Source organism: Euprymna scolopes, chromosome 7, assembly GCF_053919585.1.
Source record: "Euprymna scolopes isolate OS-2025 chromosome 7, ASM5391958v1, whole genome shotgun sequence".
NCBI classification, from domain to species: domain Eukaryota; kingdom Metazoa; phylum Mollusca; class Cephalopoda; order Sepiida; family Sepiolidae; genus Euprymna; species Euprymna scolopes.
In genome coordinates, this window is record NC_136488.1 from 161,219,449 (window position 1) to 161,236,620 (window position 17,172).

Consider the following 17,172-nt stretch of genomic DNA (forward strand, 5'->3'; position numbering starts at 1 on the left):
TAATAAACAAATATTTAGCTCTTATATCGAAAAAGTTTTTCTTTGTAATCGAGCACTTTGTTGAAATTCTTTCCCCAAAATACAGTAAACACACACACACACACACACACGCACACACACACACACACACACACACACATATATATATATATATATATATATAAATGATAAAACTGTCTGTTTTTTTTATTATTTACCCATTCACTGATTTGTGAAATATTTCTTTGTGGGCAAAGTTGTATAGAAATGATGATGCCAGCCCTCAAATGATATATATCAAAATGTTGCCTGGTATACAAACTCCATTTGCAGTGGAAGAGGTTTGAAAGGTATCTAACTGAAGGTGTTTCTCTTGATGACAGCGGTTTGATGAATAAATTAATTCAATGATTTGTTCAACGATGTTTTTCTGCTTTATACACTTAGCAAATATATGTTGTTCTCTTTATAAAAGTTCACTTTTAAAGTGTTGGTTCATATAAGAAAAATTAAAGTGAGTTTTTGTAAATATTTCATATTTATATTTTATAAAATATAAATGGATGTTTTTTTGTTTTTTTTCAATTCGTCTAGGACCACTCGGCCATATGTCACTATGGCCGAGTGGTCCTAGACGTTGTATCAAAGTTTACAGTTACCCAAAAGGTGCTGAGTTCAATCCTGAACGAAGGCAGTGAAAAAGTAACATTAAAAACAGAGAATCAGGAACTATGTCCCAAAGCCTAGCTGGAGTCCGAACACGGTACCCCCGTAATAATAATAATAATAATAAAGGGTTGGGTTCGAGACTCCTAAACGGTTCCCCAGTTCGATACAAAACACCTGACGAAGGCCGGAGGGAAAAACGGCCGAAACGTTGTGACAATAACAACCAAGATGAGGAAGTCAGTCCGACAATCTCAATGAATGAAAACACCTCATCTCAAAAAAAAAAAAAAAAAAAAAAAAATACAGACAATTACTAAATGGATGTCTTTTTTCTTTTCAATTCAATAGAAAATGGGATTCTAATCGAAATTGTGCAGGATTTGGCCAATTGTTGGTGAATGTCATTTTCAGACTACAGAAAAGCAAGGAGTGAAGACCACTTTTTCGTATAATTAAAAAAATTTTTTCAATTCAGAAAAAGTGCTTTTTGTTTTTTTGCTGTGTGAGATAAATACTACGTTTGTTGGGAGGGGGTGTATCTTTGTAAACTATTATATGTAGTTTTATGAGTTCGCTTTTGTTTGAGGAGAGTGTCATTTTAACTTATGTTTTTTTTTCCTGGCATGGTCATAAAACCGTTAGCAATAGACAGAGGCTACTAAGTTAATTAGGGAATGCATAAAATTTAGGAATATCAATAGTTAGACAATACAGAACTCCAAAAAATGTTTAATGATAGTTAAGGAAGTTTTTTTTTGGGGGGGGGGGCGTTTTTTAGAGGGCTGCCATTCGAACTGAGGTTTAGTCTTAGAGTTAAGAAATGTTGTTTTAATTTTAAGGTGTTGAGGAATGTCATTTGGACTAGGGTTGATGGTAGGGTTAACAAAAGTTTTTATTTTAGGTGGGAGGGAAGATTTCCACTCAGACTTAGGGTTAGTGGAACGGTAATTATTTTATATTTTTACTAACCTTTCACCATGACCCCCCCCCCCAGAAAAAAGAATTCACAGGATTTATCTCCCACAAAAGAAGCCCTTTTTACCATACTAAAAAAAGAAATGGAGGATGCTTTTATATTAATTTTTGCATTAAGATATGCAAGATTGGGATTTTGGTGGGGACCATACCCACCATCAGTTCAAAAATTCATCCCCAATTTCATTTTTTTTTTTTTGTCATTAGCCCCTCACATATCTGATAGGACGTAGACATATTTCTTACAAGTATTTATTTAAAAAATGGAGAATCCCTAATGTGTATCTCGTGCCAAGAACCATATAGAATGGATTTTCACAAGTCAAAGAAAATAATAAAATTAAAATAACCTTAATAAACTTTGTTAAAGAAATTGAACTCTTAAGAAAACTTCAAACTATTTCTCTACAAAAATATCTGATCAACAAAACCGGTAATAAATAAATAAATAAATAATAAATATTCCAGTTATCTGAATCTGTCCTATCACTTGTGTCTGCATTAAATGACTCGTTAACGTTGACATCCAGTTTAAAAAAAAAAAAAAAATCTAATCACCGATGTAGCATAGGCAATTGCACCAGATAAAATTTACATTTATCTAAAAAAAAATTAAAAAAAAAAAAAAAAAAGTGATCAAGTAATAATTAAAAGAAAAAAAAAAAAGAATAGTTCAGTAAATATAAATGGGTATCCAATTTAATCTACTTTCATGGGGTTTTATTGAGTACGAAAGTTACTGGTATGAATTGAAAAACGAGAATTGGCATGGGGAGAGTGGTGGCAACAATCCGGTCAATATGTTAGCAATAGTGACCTTTTACATTCAGTCATTATATCACCAAGTTAGTATAATAAAACTGTTGTGAAAGTCTTAGATAATGATAGATATTATCACTAATGCAAGTTTTTTTGTTTTGTTTTTATCTAAAATTTTGTTCCTGAGAATTTTTTTTTTTTTTTTTAACTAAGAACGAAAGTTCTGTTTTCTATAATAATAAAAAATAGATGTATGTGAGTATACGTGTTTGTGAAAACATGCACCACGGATGGTTTTATAATGAATAAAATCTTTGTTTGGATGGATGAATAACACATACAGAAATGTCAGCAAGTTGAAATGCAAAATGTTCATTTCAACTCGCCAACCTATTTCTGTTACTTTTGCGCATGTGCAAATTCATTCATAACTTGAAGTGGTTTAATTTTAAATCTTTCTTATCTATCTGTTAATAACTCAAACCGTAGGGAATGCGGTTGGAGCACTAAATGTTTTGGTTTCAATTCTATTTGATGGCACTCAAATCATTTTTTTTTTTGTTTTTAACTTTCGAAATCAATACTATGTATTAGGTGCATTTAATGTTCAATAGAGAATTGGCTCTGTGATAATAAATACCAAATCTGTGTGACTTGAAATATATTTAAGCATATTTTATGACTGGGCAAGCCCAAGCGAATCTGCTGCATTAAATGTTTAATATATTTCTATACTTGTTAGAAGTTTCAGAATTTTGTTCACAAGGTTTTTACTCTCCGATCTCCTCACTAGTGTGGAGTAAAATTAAACTTGGGCATTTTGGTTTTATTTAAACCGAGTGTACACCTTTCACCTGGGGTGAAAATTATGCTTTGCCAATGTGCACTGTAATATTCTTATAAAATCATAGAATTTTGTCAGTAATTTCCATGTGCCTGACACTATCTTGCATCTGCTCTCCATGTGCTCCAATCTAAAGGAGTCATGTTACAAGCAAACAGGTCACTTTGTATGCATTCAAACCATAGCTTCCTTGGTCATCCTTGCAATCTTATGCCTGGGGGTATCCACGCATGTTATTGAACTGCTGCAGAAGGTTTCTTTCAGAGATTTCTTCCTAATCTCTTCAATAAATTTTTCCAGTTAATTGTTTGTACATTTTGTATTCCCTCTCTAAGCATAAGTACAGAACGTGTAAATAGGTACCTGTAAATTGGTTCTCTTATCTAAATTGGGTTATTATGAGAAGTTCTTTTTAATTTATTTCTGTTTAACTATATATTTTTTTTTTTTTTTTTACAGATTTTTATGTCAATCAGATGAGTGCTACGATGCTGTCCTATAAACAATTTGGTTTTAGTTTCCACAAAAAATGGGATTTTACACCCTGTGTGTCCATTGAAAAACCTGCGATCGGTATGTTCCTCCTTTTTCTTATCTCTAATTGATTTTTAACCTGGAATTAAATGCAGATAAAAGTTGGTGTTTTTCAAAATGGTATAATCCCATTTCAGATGCTTAATGAACAAGTAATGAATAGTTTTAATGATTTGGCGATCGGCCATCTTGGGCGGGCATACTTTCCTGATATGCACTGCTGGATAATCAGATTTTGATCAATTTTTGATGTGTTATCAAATACAATTGGAAAAGAATCAAGACTACAAATCAAACAGGAACCAAGTGCAATAGGAACTTCTAAATTTTAATTGCTTTTATAGCAACACAAATTACCTGCTTCACAACCATTTGATCGCTTTTTGATGTGCATTCCAGTGATTAGAATCAAAATTGCCAATAAACTTGTGATTTTATATTGTGTGAAACCATTTTGTATGATGTTGATGATGATGATATCGTTTGAAAGTTTCAAATCTTTCTATCAATTTTTGATACACTATGTAAAATTGCAAACGGACGTGTTTTTTTTTTTTTTTTTTTTTTTTTTTTTTTTTTTTTCTCCAGTTATTTAAAAAAAAATGAAAATAAGCAACTAACACAGTGCATTTTTGAAGAACTGGATTCTTCAAGATTTTTTAATCTTTTTTTTTTAATATTTATCTAAACTGTACAAGGGAACTATTTTGGATAAAGTCAGTTTGCCTGTATTTACTTTCAGGTTTTTTTTTTTTTGTTTTTTTTTTTTTTACATATCTCTACAAGCATACATTAATAGAAATCAGACTTGTTTGGCTGGATAGCTTTAATTAGTAATTCTGTAAATTTCTCTAGCTCTCCCGAGTTGAAGCCCAGTCTAATAAAACTAAACAAACAGTGACATATATATGCATACTTTCAATGTCCAATACCATTTTTTTTTTTTTTAAATTCTTTTTCGTGATCTTTTTCTCTTTATTCCATCCTCTCACACTCAGTTTTTTTTAATGTTTTTATACTCACCTGTTTGTAGCAATATTTAGATGTGGATATGCAAAAATGAGGCTAAAAACAGAATTTTCCATATGAGGCTAGAGTAAGCAAAGAAAGTGGAAAAATCCATTAGAAGTTAAGATTAGAATTAGGGCTGTGTGTTTTCAGAGACACATAGTAGATAAGTTGGGAAAATCTCTCTCTCTCTCTTTTTTTTTTTTTTTTTTTCACAAGAGAGATAGCAGTTATGATGAGGGATTGGTTGAAAGTATTATATACATATACATAAAGAATACTGATGGTACTAAGGAAGTAAGCTGTAATATTTTTTATGCTTATCCAGCTCTTCTAAATACAAACCCAGTTTAATAATACTAAACCAGCTATGATAATATCATACATGCATACTCTATTTTTTAATAATATCATCTCAGAAATATTCTCAAATACATGAAAGATTTTCAGAGAAAACAAATTTCTTTACTTTATTTCTTTCTATTTTTATTTAATATATTTAAACTTTATTTCGTAAAATTATTTGAAGAAGTTTGAATACTAAATAATATTTATATAATAAAAAAAATTATATAACATTATTTAGACTATTATTTTCATCTTAAGTGTCATTTTCACAATGTTTCAGTCGATGTAACCTCTTACTTTCTTCAGGTGTATCTTGTCGAACTCGGGGAATCTGGACAGAATTTTGAACTGAACCCTTTATTTATTTCACAAGCGGAGCATGCTCTTGTTTCTTAAGCTATGACTGGATAGAGGTCCTAAGTAATTCACAGTTGTGTTTTTCGATCACCCACACTGTGAATTGAATCTTCAACCTTCAGGAGAATATCACTTTTACAATTGACTTTTTTCCAAGTACTCTGACCGCTGCGCCACAGGTCCTTGTGGACCCATCTCAGATATTCAGAAATGTAACATTATTTGGTATCATAACTTCATCAAATTACTTTAGTAAATACTGTTTTCAATAATGTGACCCATCTTTCATTCGAAAAAGCACCAACCACATAATTAATTCTGGTTTATTTCGTGATTGTGCAACCTTTGCTTCACTATAGATTCTCTGCTCACGCACCTTTACAAGGGTTATCCATTGTCTTTTGAGTCTAAAAGAAGGGTTTTAAGATACAATTTCCAATTTTGAAGATATTTACTTTAAATACTTTGAAATTATCTTATTTTTTGCGCAACACATTTTCTTTTTAAATACTTTCATACAGAACCTTTTTTTTTTTTTTTTTTTTTTTAAATAACAAGAATTATTTTTATAATTTTTTTCTTGGATTCATAATTCCTCAAAAGTAAAATAGCAATTATCTTTTTCAGTGCCGAATGAAATGTTAGAATTTTTTTTTCTTTTTTCTCTGCTGTGCAAAAATCTACAACTTGACAATTTATAACTCTTAAAATTGTGCTTGACTTGTACATTAATGCCAATTTAGTATTTGAATTGATCAATGGTGAATTCATGATGGTGCTTCTAGCAGATGTTCCCTTTTGAATTACCCCCTCCCCTCACATGCAATTACAAAGGTTTGTACTTTTTGGCAATAACTTATCTGGAATTAGTTTCAATATGAGATTAAACAAGAACATGAATCATGGGACTGTATGCTTTTGCCTGGAATCATTGGCCCCAAAGTTTTATCTGGATCTTACTCATCCATATTGTATAAAGTATTCCCAGTTATGCCATGGTAATGCTAATGATTGAAAAAACTATTTAATCACGTTGACGATTACTGTTAGTGTAAGATTCATACATCAAATTAGAAAAAGTCAATTGAAATTCTGTCAAAAGTTTTACCTTCAAGGACTTCATTAGTTACAATATGGGCCAAGTAGTGAATATTTATGATCAATAGAACTGAAATCATCATGACTTTGAACCTAAATATCCCAAAATCAGTTCTAATATGATGATCAAATGTTTTTAGCAAGTTTGGTGATGATTGGTCAAGTGATGGAGACACTGGGTTGTACACGCACAAACTTAGCGACAAACTTTGTCAAAAACATAACCTTCTTCGTTGTGTAGGTAATAATAAAGTTCATGGTATTTGCAGCCTCTCCAAATTTTTATATGATCGTCTTATCCTATAAAATGTGTAATTTGAATAATGGATACCCTCAGAGCCTATGGAATTGATCATACTGAGTTCAAATCCTTTTGAATTTATTGCGATCATTTACCAAAATATTATTTGCAACCCCCCCCCCCCCCCCGTGCCTGTTATTGCTAAAATAGTCACTTGTGTTCCATTATATACAATAAATCGTTTTGACCAAGTTTGGTGACGATTGGTCAAATGAGGTGGATGCTAATCCTAACCCCCCACCCCCACCTCCTATGGATAAAATAACCACTTGTGTTCGATTGTATACAATGAATCGTTTCCACATAGGTGCATTGTTTCAGCATTAATTCAATGAATCAAAAACAAAACAAAATCAACTGTCCCTTTTTTTGAGTGTCACTGCATGGTCCTGGATATGACTTTAAAAGACATTCAGTGGTGAGACCCTATAGTGACCATTGCTCCCAGGTCCATTTTAGCCTAGAGTGGTAATAGCTGTTAGGGCATTTGGTGATATCAGGTAAGGCTGTCTGAAGATACTGGCTTCCTGACCAAAAATACACTGAATATTATAGGTGACTGGAAACTGCCTATGAATTTAATATTTCCTTGACACTTCCTCCTTTGAGGGAAGTTGGCCTAGATTGAATGCTGTACAACATTTTGAGAGTCTTTGCTTTAAAGTTATTTTTTTAATTTTTTATTTATTTATTTATTTTTTATTTTTTTGTGAATTCACAATAAAATGCCAATCGTATTGTTTAATGGCTGGAAGTGCAATTGCGAGATTGTTATAAAACTTAGCAAGATCAGTATTTGATGGTTGAGCTGACTTTAGAGTCTGGTTGAAACAAACCGGCTCAGGCTCAAACACCCCACCTTCAAGATGTGGAGTCATTTGAAATGGATCAGATTCCCAATCCAGTCTCCTTGGAGATTCAAGGAATAATATGAATCACTTTTCTCCTCTCAATCAAGGAAACATATTTGTGGTTGCTTTTAAATACTTGTAGTTGTCTCTTGTTGAGAAACTCATTGTTCTATGTGCCATTTTTTATTTTTAAATAAATAATGCTCTCTGTCTCGTACTATAGATAAAAACGAAAAGTAGGCAGACAAAAAGCTTTTCGGGTAAGATCAGAAATGAATAAAAATGACATACAGTTAATTGATGCAGTATCATCCCAACTACTGAGTAAGAATTATCCATTGAAGTTTGTGAAAAAAAAATTTAGTTGTAATTTTTCTTTTTTGTCTTAAATAATACGTCATTTGTTCGCCATTAGCAACAAGAATCATGATAATCGTGTAATAATTTGTATGAAGTTAAAATTGTTAAAATTGTATGAAAAATAAATCTTTGAATTTATTTTTTGCTTACTTTTCCAGTTCAAAAGGTTCATTCGCAAATAAGAGATTTCTGTGTACCCCCCCCCCCTGCTGGAGAGGGAATTGAATGTCATCATGTTAGGATTTGAAGCATTTATTGTACATTCCAAACATTTATTTCACAATGTCCGATTATCTCTCACAGTTTTTCTTTATCTAATCTCATATCCTGATCACACATTTTCTATTGTGAATAAAAAGTGAACATTTGTGACCAAAACATTTAGAATTTTTTTTTTTTTAACTGGGACAAAATTTATAAAGAAAATAATTAGCTTTTATTTATTTTTATTATAAATAAAATATATATGTTTATGCATACTTAATGATTTAATTCAAATTTCATTTTTACATATACCCTCTAACACAAACACACATATATATTGTCTTGTTTCCCATTGACTAATGCCGGCAAACGTTTATCCAGAAGAATAGTTGAACTTTTATCTCTTAGAATATAAATTTGAAAATTTGTGTATAGAGACCTAAAAAAAGGAGCAGGAAAATGGGTTTTAGTTTTATAATCTCCATTTGGTATGGAGATGGCTATCCTTTATAGGAAATTGAGTTTTAATTTTTTTTTTTTTTTTTTATAAAAGAGTCGCTATTTATCAAGGCCCGGATAAGGCACTCGAGGATAAGGGTTAATGAGTGTACGGTAGTCAATGGGACAATATCGTAGTAATCGTTAGTAGTGGAAATTTAGTAAATTGGATTACTTAAGGGGACGGCTCATCAAGAATTTGTTTACATTGAACTAGAAGATGACCATATTGTAGTCAGTTAGAAAGCCGGAAAACAAAACAGTTTCACAGGCGTGTAGTTCTAAGAAAGAAGCTTTGTTTATGGAATCTACGTTTAGGTTTAGGCATTACTTGTGGAATGTCGCTTGAAAATGTAGATCGTATATTTCTTTAGTGACTAATTGTGCAATGATTTTAATCCTGTTAAAATTGCAACAATTCTACAACTGGAGGCCTACTTTTGACGCCTGCAACATTTCTCCAGGACAACAGTTGAACTATGCCAAAAAGTGTTGAATATCACCAAGCAATACCTTTTTTGTCATAACTCTAAAAGGATCAAGGAAAAGGCTTGAAATCGCAATTTTTTTTTATTTAACCCTGAATTTTAATTGTAACTTTTAGAAAATCTTAAACTTTTTTTAAGGAATATTTACATTACTCAACATTCAAATATGCTAACAAATGCTGATGTGTGTGTGTGTGTAAGTAGATATTTTCTCGATTCTGATAACTGATTCCATTCTAAATTTTTAATTCCGACTCTTTCTAAATCTCTAAATATTTAACCATAGAGTTATGTTTTTAATTTTAAAATTACCATAAAAATACATGTTAAATGTACAGATATTTTTCACAAATGTAAAAATACACTTGTAGATAATGGAGGTAATTTTAGTTCCATTGGTAGTTTAAAACCAATAAATATTTATTTTATGATTATTACCAGCAATGGAAGATTTTGTTTAAAATAAAAAGGAAAAAATAAAAATAAAAGAATCGTTTTTGGCATCAGAAAATAGACACAAGTTTTTCAGATTTTGATACTAATTCTGATACACCAAAAAAGTTCTGATTTTTTTTTTTTTTTTTTCCAATTAATTGTGCCAATTAATGAATTATATGTATATAACTTTGGATATTCTCACAAAATGAGTGATATGGTGTCATAAAATTGTTTTATTTTACACTTTTGAAAATCAAAAGAAAGAAGAGATTAGCAAATTTAGTTGCAATGTTTTCTGGCTTTATAGTCCCCCCCCCCCCCAACTGAGTGTCAAAATTTTGTCTGGCATATTGCATCTCAAATATTAAACTCATATTTTACTTGTCACCTTGACACCTCTTTTCCTACATGATTTTATTTTTCTATGGGAAAGTTTTTCTTGAAAAAAAAAAAAAAAAAAATCTAATAAATGAAGAGTAAATAAATTTTTGTTAATGCATTAATCAATGGAGATGATCTTTTCTATATAAATCAGTTTAATGGGTTATCATCACACAATCGATTGTAATCGATTTTATGAAAGACATTTTAGTCATGGAAGTAAATTGAACTCTTCAGTTAATTGGTAAGAATATTGTTATTGTAGTTTATCCATGTGAATCTCTTCAACTTATGAAAACGGTTTGATGATAATAAAATCAGTTTGGGAACTTTAAATGTTTACAAATAAGCTTAATCTTTATATCAATATAAAAAGCATTACAATCACCATATCTTTACAATATCGAAACAAGTTTATATATTCTGCATAAAATTGTAGCATTAGAAATTTTAAGTGGTGATGGCGGTGTTGGCGGATATAGCGGTGGTGGTCTGCACTGACCAAACACTGGCTGGTGATAAGTGACTTATCTTCAACAATTGTTTATTGGGAATTTTCGGAATATTTCATTTTAGTTTTAAGGCAATTCAGCATTATAATTGTCAAGCTATTTGGAATATTCCATTTTTTGTTGTTCTTATTCAAAAGTCATAGTACTTGACAAATAAATATTTCAAAATGCTGTTACTGATTAGGCAACCCTTGCTTGACTATAGAATAATCAAGAAATTGGATTGAGTAACGCATACTTATTTTAGTTTTTAATTATTACTAAACAAAAATGGAGATTATGCATAGGAGGAAACTACTTGGATTTTTTGGCTAAGATCAATGTGTAGTATATGTTCTTAGCATTCTAGCAAACTCCTCCGCCATCTCAAAAAATGTTTCGGTCTTGAACGCAGTATGGATACCACATGTTAAGTATTGCTAAACAAAGAAGAAAATACCTTTGCATTACGGGAACAAGTTTATGTATTCCGCATAAAATTACTGCATTAGAAACTTGAAAAACTCACAAAATGTATTTTCAGCTTTTTGTAGATTTTATATTTGTTGCTATAACAGTAGAGATGCTTGAAGAAGTTGTAGTTGCTGATAAAGCTGGCTGGTTTAAGTTCAGAAGAAGTCTAGGGATTGTTTTGTTAGACATTATCTCTGAGATAAACCCACATGTTTTATCTATGGATTAAGGTCTCTTTAGAGTGAAGCTAATTTAAGATCATACCTTCTACTGATGAAACAATCACCAACGTGCCCCCTAGCATTGGACAATAATAAAACAAAGATTTTTTTTGTGTGTGTACGAAATATTGTTTGGATTGCCAAAAGGAGTGTGAAATTTTATTAATGATTTTATGGATGACATTTCTTTTTCAACTAACCTGTATTTTAGAATTTTTAAAAATAAATATACAAGTTTTAATTTCTGTTTGATAACCTGTAGAACATCTAATTGGTCTAAATGAAATTCCATATTACTAAAACTCACCTGGTGAAATGAATCGTGTACGAATTACAGATGATGAAAGTTTTATCTTTCACTTTTTCAAACCATCTGAAAAAAAAAAAAAAAAAAAAAAATGACTTCTATAAAAATTTCTAATCTTTTACTCCCTGTATTATTTCGATCCTTCAGACTACTGTTCTCATTTTGAGTGTTATTTGCATAACGTTTCGGTGGATGTAACTTCCAACTTTACTTTAGGTGTATCTTGTCGAACTTGAAGGATCTGCGTGGAATTTTAAGCAGAACCCTTTATTTAATCCGTGAAGGTAGCATGTTCTTGTTCTATCAATCATGGCTGTGTAATGTTACAGAAAGGTGTTCTCATTTCGTTCTTCCTCTCGTTTGTCGACTCCGATGAAGTGCCAAACAAATAAATGAAATATTTTGAATTCGCTTTTTTTGAGAAACTTTTATTTCCTGTCTGTGCTTTCCATTTTACATGACAATTTTTTTACAAGGCTGACACCGGCTGGTGGGAATTCATAGTCGTCGGCTCTCCTTCTCCTGCTGTTCCACTCTACTCTGTCTTTTTTTTTTTTTTATTGCAATTTCACCCCAAACAAGGCACATTGCCACTTTGCTGTAAGGGGCTACTATCAGGGATATAAGCTACAGGACAGGGGTACTATGTGGGGAGTTGGACAGCAAGATGTCGGTTTACATTACACTTGAACTTCTGCATGTCAGTACAGTTGGGGAAGCATGAAACTAGGAAGGGAATTCCAAAGTCCAGCGGTTCTGGGGAAGAAACTACTGGAGTAGAAGGCTCTCTTACATCTAGGGATCTCAATTGTGAAGGGGTGGGATTTTGATGCTTGTCGGGTTTGTCGGGGTTACTTACGTCTAGGGGGCACAAGTGCTTACAGTTCGTCAGAGCATTCACCATTGAAATACTTGTAGAACAGGCAGAGGGATGCTACATTACGTCGATGGGACAGAGGCTGAAGCTTAGATGACAGTTCAGAACCTATTAGGTTGGCGACTCTCTTTTGAACCCTGTCTAAGAGTGAGAGACTAGTAGCAGATGCACCAGCCCAAATATGACAATACTCCATACATGGGCAAATGGTGGCCTTATAGAGGTGCAGGATACTTTCGGGCGTTAGTAGCTTTCTAGCGAGGTAGAGAGAGCCTACTTTTTTCGCAGTGTTTCTGGCAATGCTCTCAATGTAATTTTTTCCAACTCATGTTTCCTGTTTTACTGCTGCTATTTCCGCATGATGTTACCAGTGCTGCCACCTCCTACTGCTCCTCTCTCTATTTCACAATAGAATAGAAGTCTTAAGTAATTCACAATTGTATCTTGGGTATTGCTCACATTGATGATTGAACCTTTAACCTCCAGAAGAGTGTAATCCCATCTCAGTGGGTAATTGTTTTGAACAGTCTGACACCCTATTTCTGCTTGTGTATAAATTTCACTAGGAAAAAGAAATCTAAAAAGCATAAGTATAAGAGAATTGGTTGACAAAAACTTTATATAACTCAACAATTTTCATATTCGATCTTCTATTTTTCATAGAGTTTTCGAAAAACATTCGTGGAGAAACTAAATGTATTCTCTATTCACTTGTGCCACTAATATTTGCCAATACAGACGTGTGTTGTTAGCGTTTTTAGCAACAACTATAACATGCATTTTGAAAAGTTAAAGACAATTGATAAATTATGGTAGGACAAAGTCATTTATTTTAACAATTTGTCTAGGAAAAACATTAAGAGATAATGAAAAGACATGTAAAGCATAAAGAATACAGTTGTTTGCATAACAATGAAAGATTGCACATGACATTCATTTAAAAGTAAAAAGATGTATGAAGCAAAAGGCTTCCTGATGTTTTTGATATGCGAAAAGCATGTCCATGAATAAAATTAATTTAAGCAAAGTTTTATTTTTAATCTTGGTCACATAGTAACACAAGATTACCCAATTTAAGTCCAAGACCTTTTTCTCTCAAGGGAGATAACTCTAATGTAAATAAATAGGGCAACTCGAGGTAAAACTGACATAACTAAAAAGAAATTAAAAAGAAAAATAATCATTTTATTTTTATTTATGTAGAATAAATGCAAGAAAAAAAAAAACATGGAACATAATTTAAACAACTTTTAAACATTTTTTTTTATTTTAAATTGATTTTTTTTTATATTTTAGAATGACAAATAATTTAAACAACTTTTATTTTTAAGTAAAAATTTAAAAAATTTAAAATGAAAAGTTATTTATGTAGAATAAACGCTTGCAATGCAGCACTCGCTCTCTCCACATAAATTCATAAAGATACGAATTAAACAGATTCACTAAAGTCCCGTCGTTTCTTTCCGGCTCACTCGATTTCAGTTTTTGTATCGCAAGGTCAAGGCTGCTACTGGCTCTACGAATTTGCTTGTGGTAGCCATCCTCATTTTTTATTCATAAAATGTTTACACATTTTAATTGTGCATTCCTCGAGTTTATATGGATAAAATCAAATAACTTTTTACTTGAAATGACTCCTCATGTAATGTTTAAGATAAATATCATGCTTCGATTGGGCTTTAAACAGAAACATTCATTTTGAACACTCCTCTGTCATATCAAAGAACCTACTGTTTATTTTATAAGTTAAACCTTTCGGCTTGTGTGGTAATAAAACTTAAATGCATTTGTGATGTTAGGCTGTGTAAGGTGTTAACTTTGGTTCTTTGTTTATTTTGATTATCGATATTTATCAAAGACATTCCGATACAAAATCTATCTAAGAACACTGCCAGTCATATAAAGTACTTTTGTATGAAATTTCATAAAAATCGGCTCGGCCGTTTCCAAGTCCATGAAGAACAAACTCGCACACACAGTTTGTTTTATATAATAGTATATATATATATATATATATATATATATATATATATAGTCATCCACATGCAGTACTATTTCATTGTATCGCAACTCATCAGTGTGGCTAGACTAGCACCTTTCCCTAGCTGTGGATTCAACCTACAACCATCGCATTAATAGTCGGCAGTTTTAACCACTGGATTAGTACCTGTAAACCTTTCATCAAATGTCTATTAAATAAACATTCGCCCATCGCTTCTACGGTGCTCAATCTACTGCTTTGTTTACAAACAATCAAACGGCGAACCTCACTTAATCATGAAGAATAAATAAAGAAATATTCAAACGGTCAGTTGATACATTGCTAAGTGTTGGTTGGCAATCCCTGTTTCAATAAAAATATTGATCCTCATTGCATCACTGGATTGGTGTCACCAAAAGCATCCAATCTCTATAAAACTTTTGCCTCAGTTATGAAATGTCTTCTCACCAATGAAATAACTTTAGTTTTAACATTACCAATGAACTCTTATTTTTATTTATTTTTTATGTTTACTTATTTATTTCTCAGCTCCCTGTATTTAAATATGATTAAAAAAAAAAATACAATTTATTTTTTTGTGGTGGTGGTGGGAGGGGGTTCATGAGTCACTTCTCACGTGATTTCCATTTAACTTTTGTATCAATTTTGATAAAATTGTCTGCAAAAGGTGAGGTAACTTTTGATGCACTAAGTGCTTTATATCATAAAGCACAATCTAATGCTGTTGAGTTCTGAAAAAGAGAATCTATTAATATTTCGTAAAAAAAAAAAAAAATGTTAAAATATGTCGTTTCTCATCTTGTTATTGGTTAGCTTGATTTGATGTCTACTTCTTGTCAACATTGAGAGACATGTGATAAACGCAATTAAACCCCCCTTTGCTGGCAGCCTTCCTTCCTTACTGCCGCTACTTTAAATAATGTAAAGTGAGTTCTTTGGTTGGCAACTTAACAGTCACCCTGTCAGCAATTGTCCATGATCTTTGACAGGATTTTACCTGTCATGTTGTCAACACATTCAGCGATGCACTGATTGTTTTTGTTTGAGAGAGAGAGATACTTTCTTATGTGCACAAAATCTGTTAACCTTTCAGTGAGTCCGTGCCCCCCCTCCTTTTTTTTTTTTTTTTTTTTTTTTTTTTTTTTTTTTTTAATAGATAAATGCGTTTCTAAATTGTTTGAAACAACTTATAACACACTAAATGCCTTGAGTTTTTTTTTCTGTTTTCGCATTTTTGAACTTCAGCTAGACAACCACTATATTCTTCATTGGGTGATTTTTCTTTTTCTTTTCTTTTTTTTTTTTTTTTTTTCATATTAGGATGGAGCATATAAATTCAAATTAAAGCAATATAAATACACAAGCAAATCTCCATAAACCTTTCATAATTTTTATTTACAAACTAGCGAGACCTATGGAAATTCCCCAACGGCATACAGCATCTTTCATATGTAATATATAGGGCTATGCCAACAGAATATTCCTTTCATTGTTTTGACTCTCGAGTATATATCTGATACAGTTAATTAGCCAAGAACCACATCACTCTATATAAAAGCATAAGATATCAACGGCTACACACTCGAGAGTCAAAACAATGAAAAGAATATGCTGTTGTCCTAGACCTAGTAATATATTGCTGCTGAACATTCGGTGGACGTTCAGCATGAATGGAGACCCCATAATATTATTGTAGTCCTTTTGTTAAAACTGTAAAAGTATTTATCTAAGTAATCTGGTTAATGTAGTGTAGAACATATCTGGTTATTACGGTTTATCTCCAATATCCTTATTAGGAGTCTTTGACATATTTCCATTGTATGGACGCCTGGTGTGAACGGAAACCCCATATCATTATACAGTCTTTAGACAAAGCAGATATTACCTTTGGATTCTAGCCAGAAGACCAGGGAGGTATATTTTCATTTAACGTACAGCCCAAAAGCAACATCATTTTTAAAAAAAAAATTTTTTTTTTACGTTGCATTTTCGGTAATCGGGAGATCCTATTTATTCAAAAGGAGGAAAGAAGGTAATAATATACTACAAACATTAAATTAGCGTGTCTATATATACTAATTTAATGTTTGTAGTATGTTATCACTAGGGTTGTGACAACAGCATATTCTTTTCATTGTTTTGACTCTTGAGTATATATCTGTTAATATCTTATATGTAGACGGATGTGGTTCTCGGTTGATTGACTGTGTCTAACTGTGTCGGAGATATACCTGAGAGTCAAAAGAATGAAAAGAATATTGTTGTCACAGCCATAATTATCACCTATCCTCCTTTTTAATAAATAGGATCTCCTGATCGAATAATTTATAATTTGGAAAGCGTTACACATATTAAAGGTACTACAGAAATAATATATAGATGCTTATAGAGTATATTCTTCTTTATGTGTGTGTGTGTGTGTGTAGATCATCATATAATGATTAGATCTCTCTGACAGACATTAAAAAGCATTTAAAAAATAAATGTTTAAAATTCAACAGCATTTCTCACAGTTAACGGTAGCCGAATGGATTAGGTCCTTACTAATGAAGCCAGGGATGGCTTCTGTTGCCAGGTTCAAATATGATGCACTGATGATTCCTGAAAGGATGAAACACTAGTGTCTGTAGGTGTGTGTGTGTGTGTGTGTATATATATATATATATATATATATATATATATATATATATATATATATATGATAATGA

The 17,172-nt window shown here is 31.7% G+C and overlaps 1 protein-coding gene across 4 annotated transcripts in view; it reads left to right on the plus strand.

Annotated features, from left to right (window-relative positions):
* Nucleotides 1-17,172, plus strand: part of LOC145280217 (adenomatous polyposis coli protein-like) — a 306,855-nt gene that overhangs the window by 158,077 nt on the left and 131,606 nt on the right. For all 4 annotated transcript variants that reach the window (XM_080132000.1, XM_080131999.1, XM_080132002.1 and 1 more), the window contains one exon: nucleotides 3,686-3,799. The gene's annotated coding sequence lies outside the window, so the exon portion shown is untranslated. The remainder of the gene's footprint in view (nucleotides 1-3,685; nucleotides 3,800-17,172) is intronic.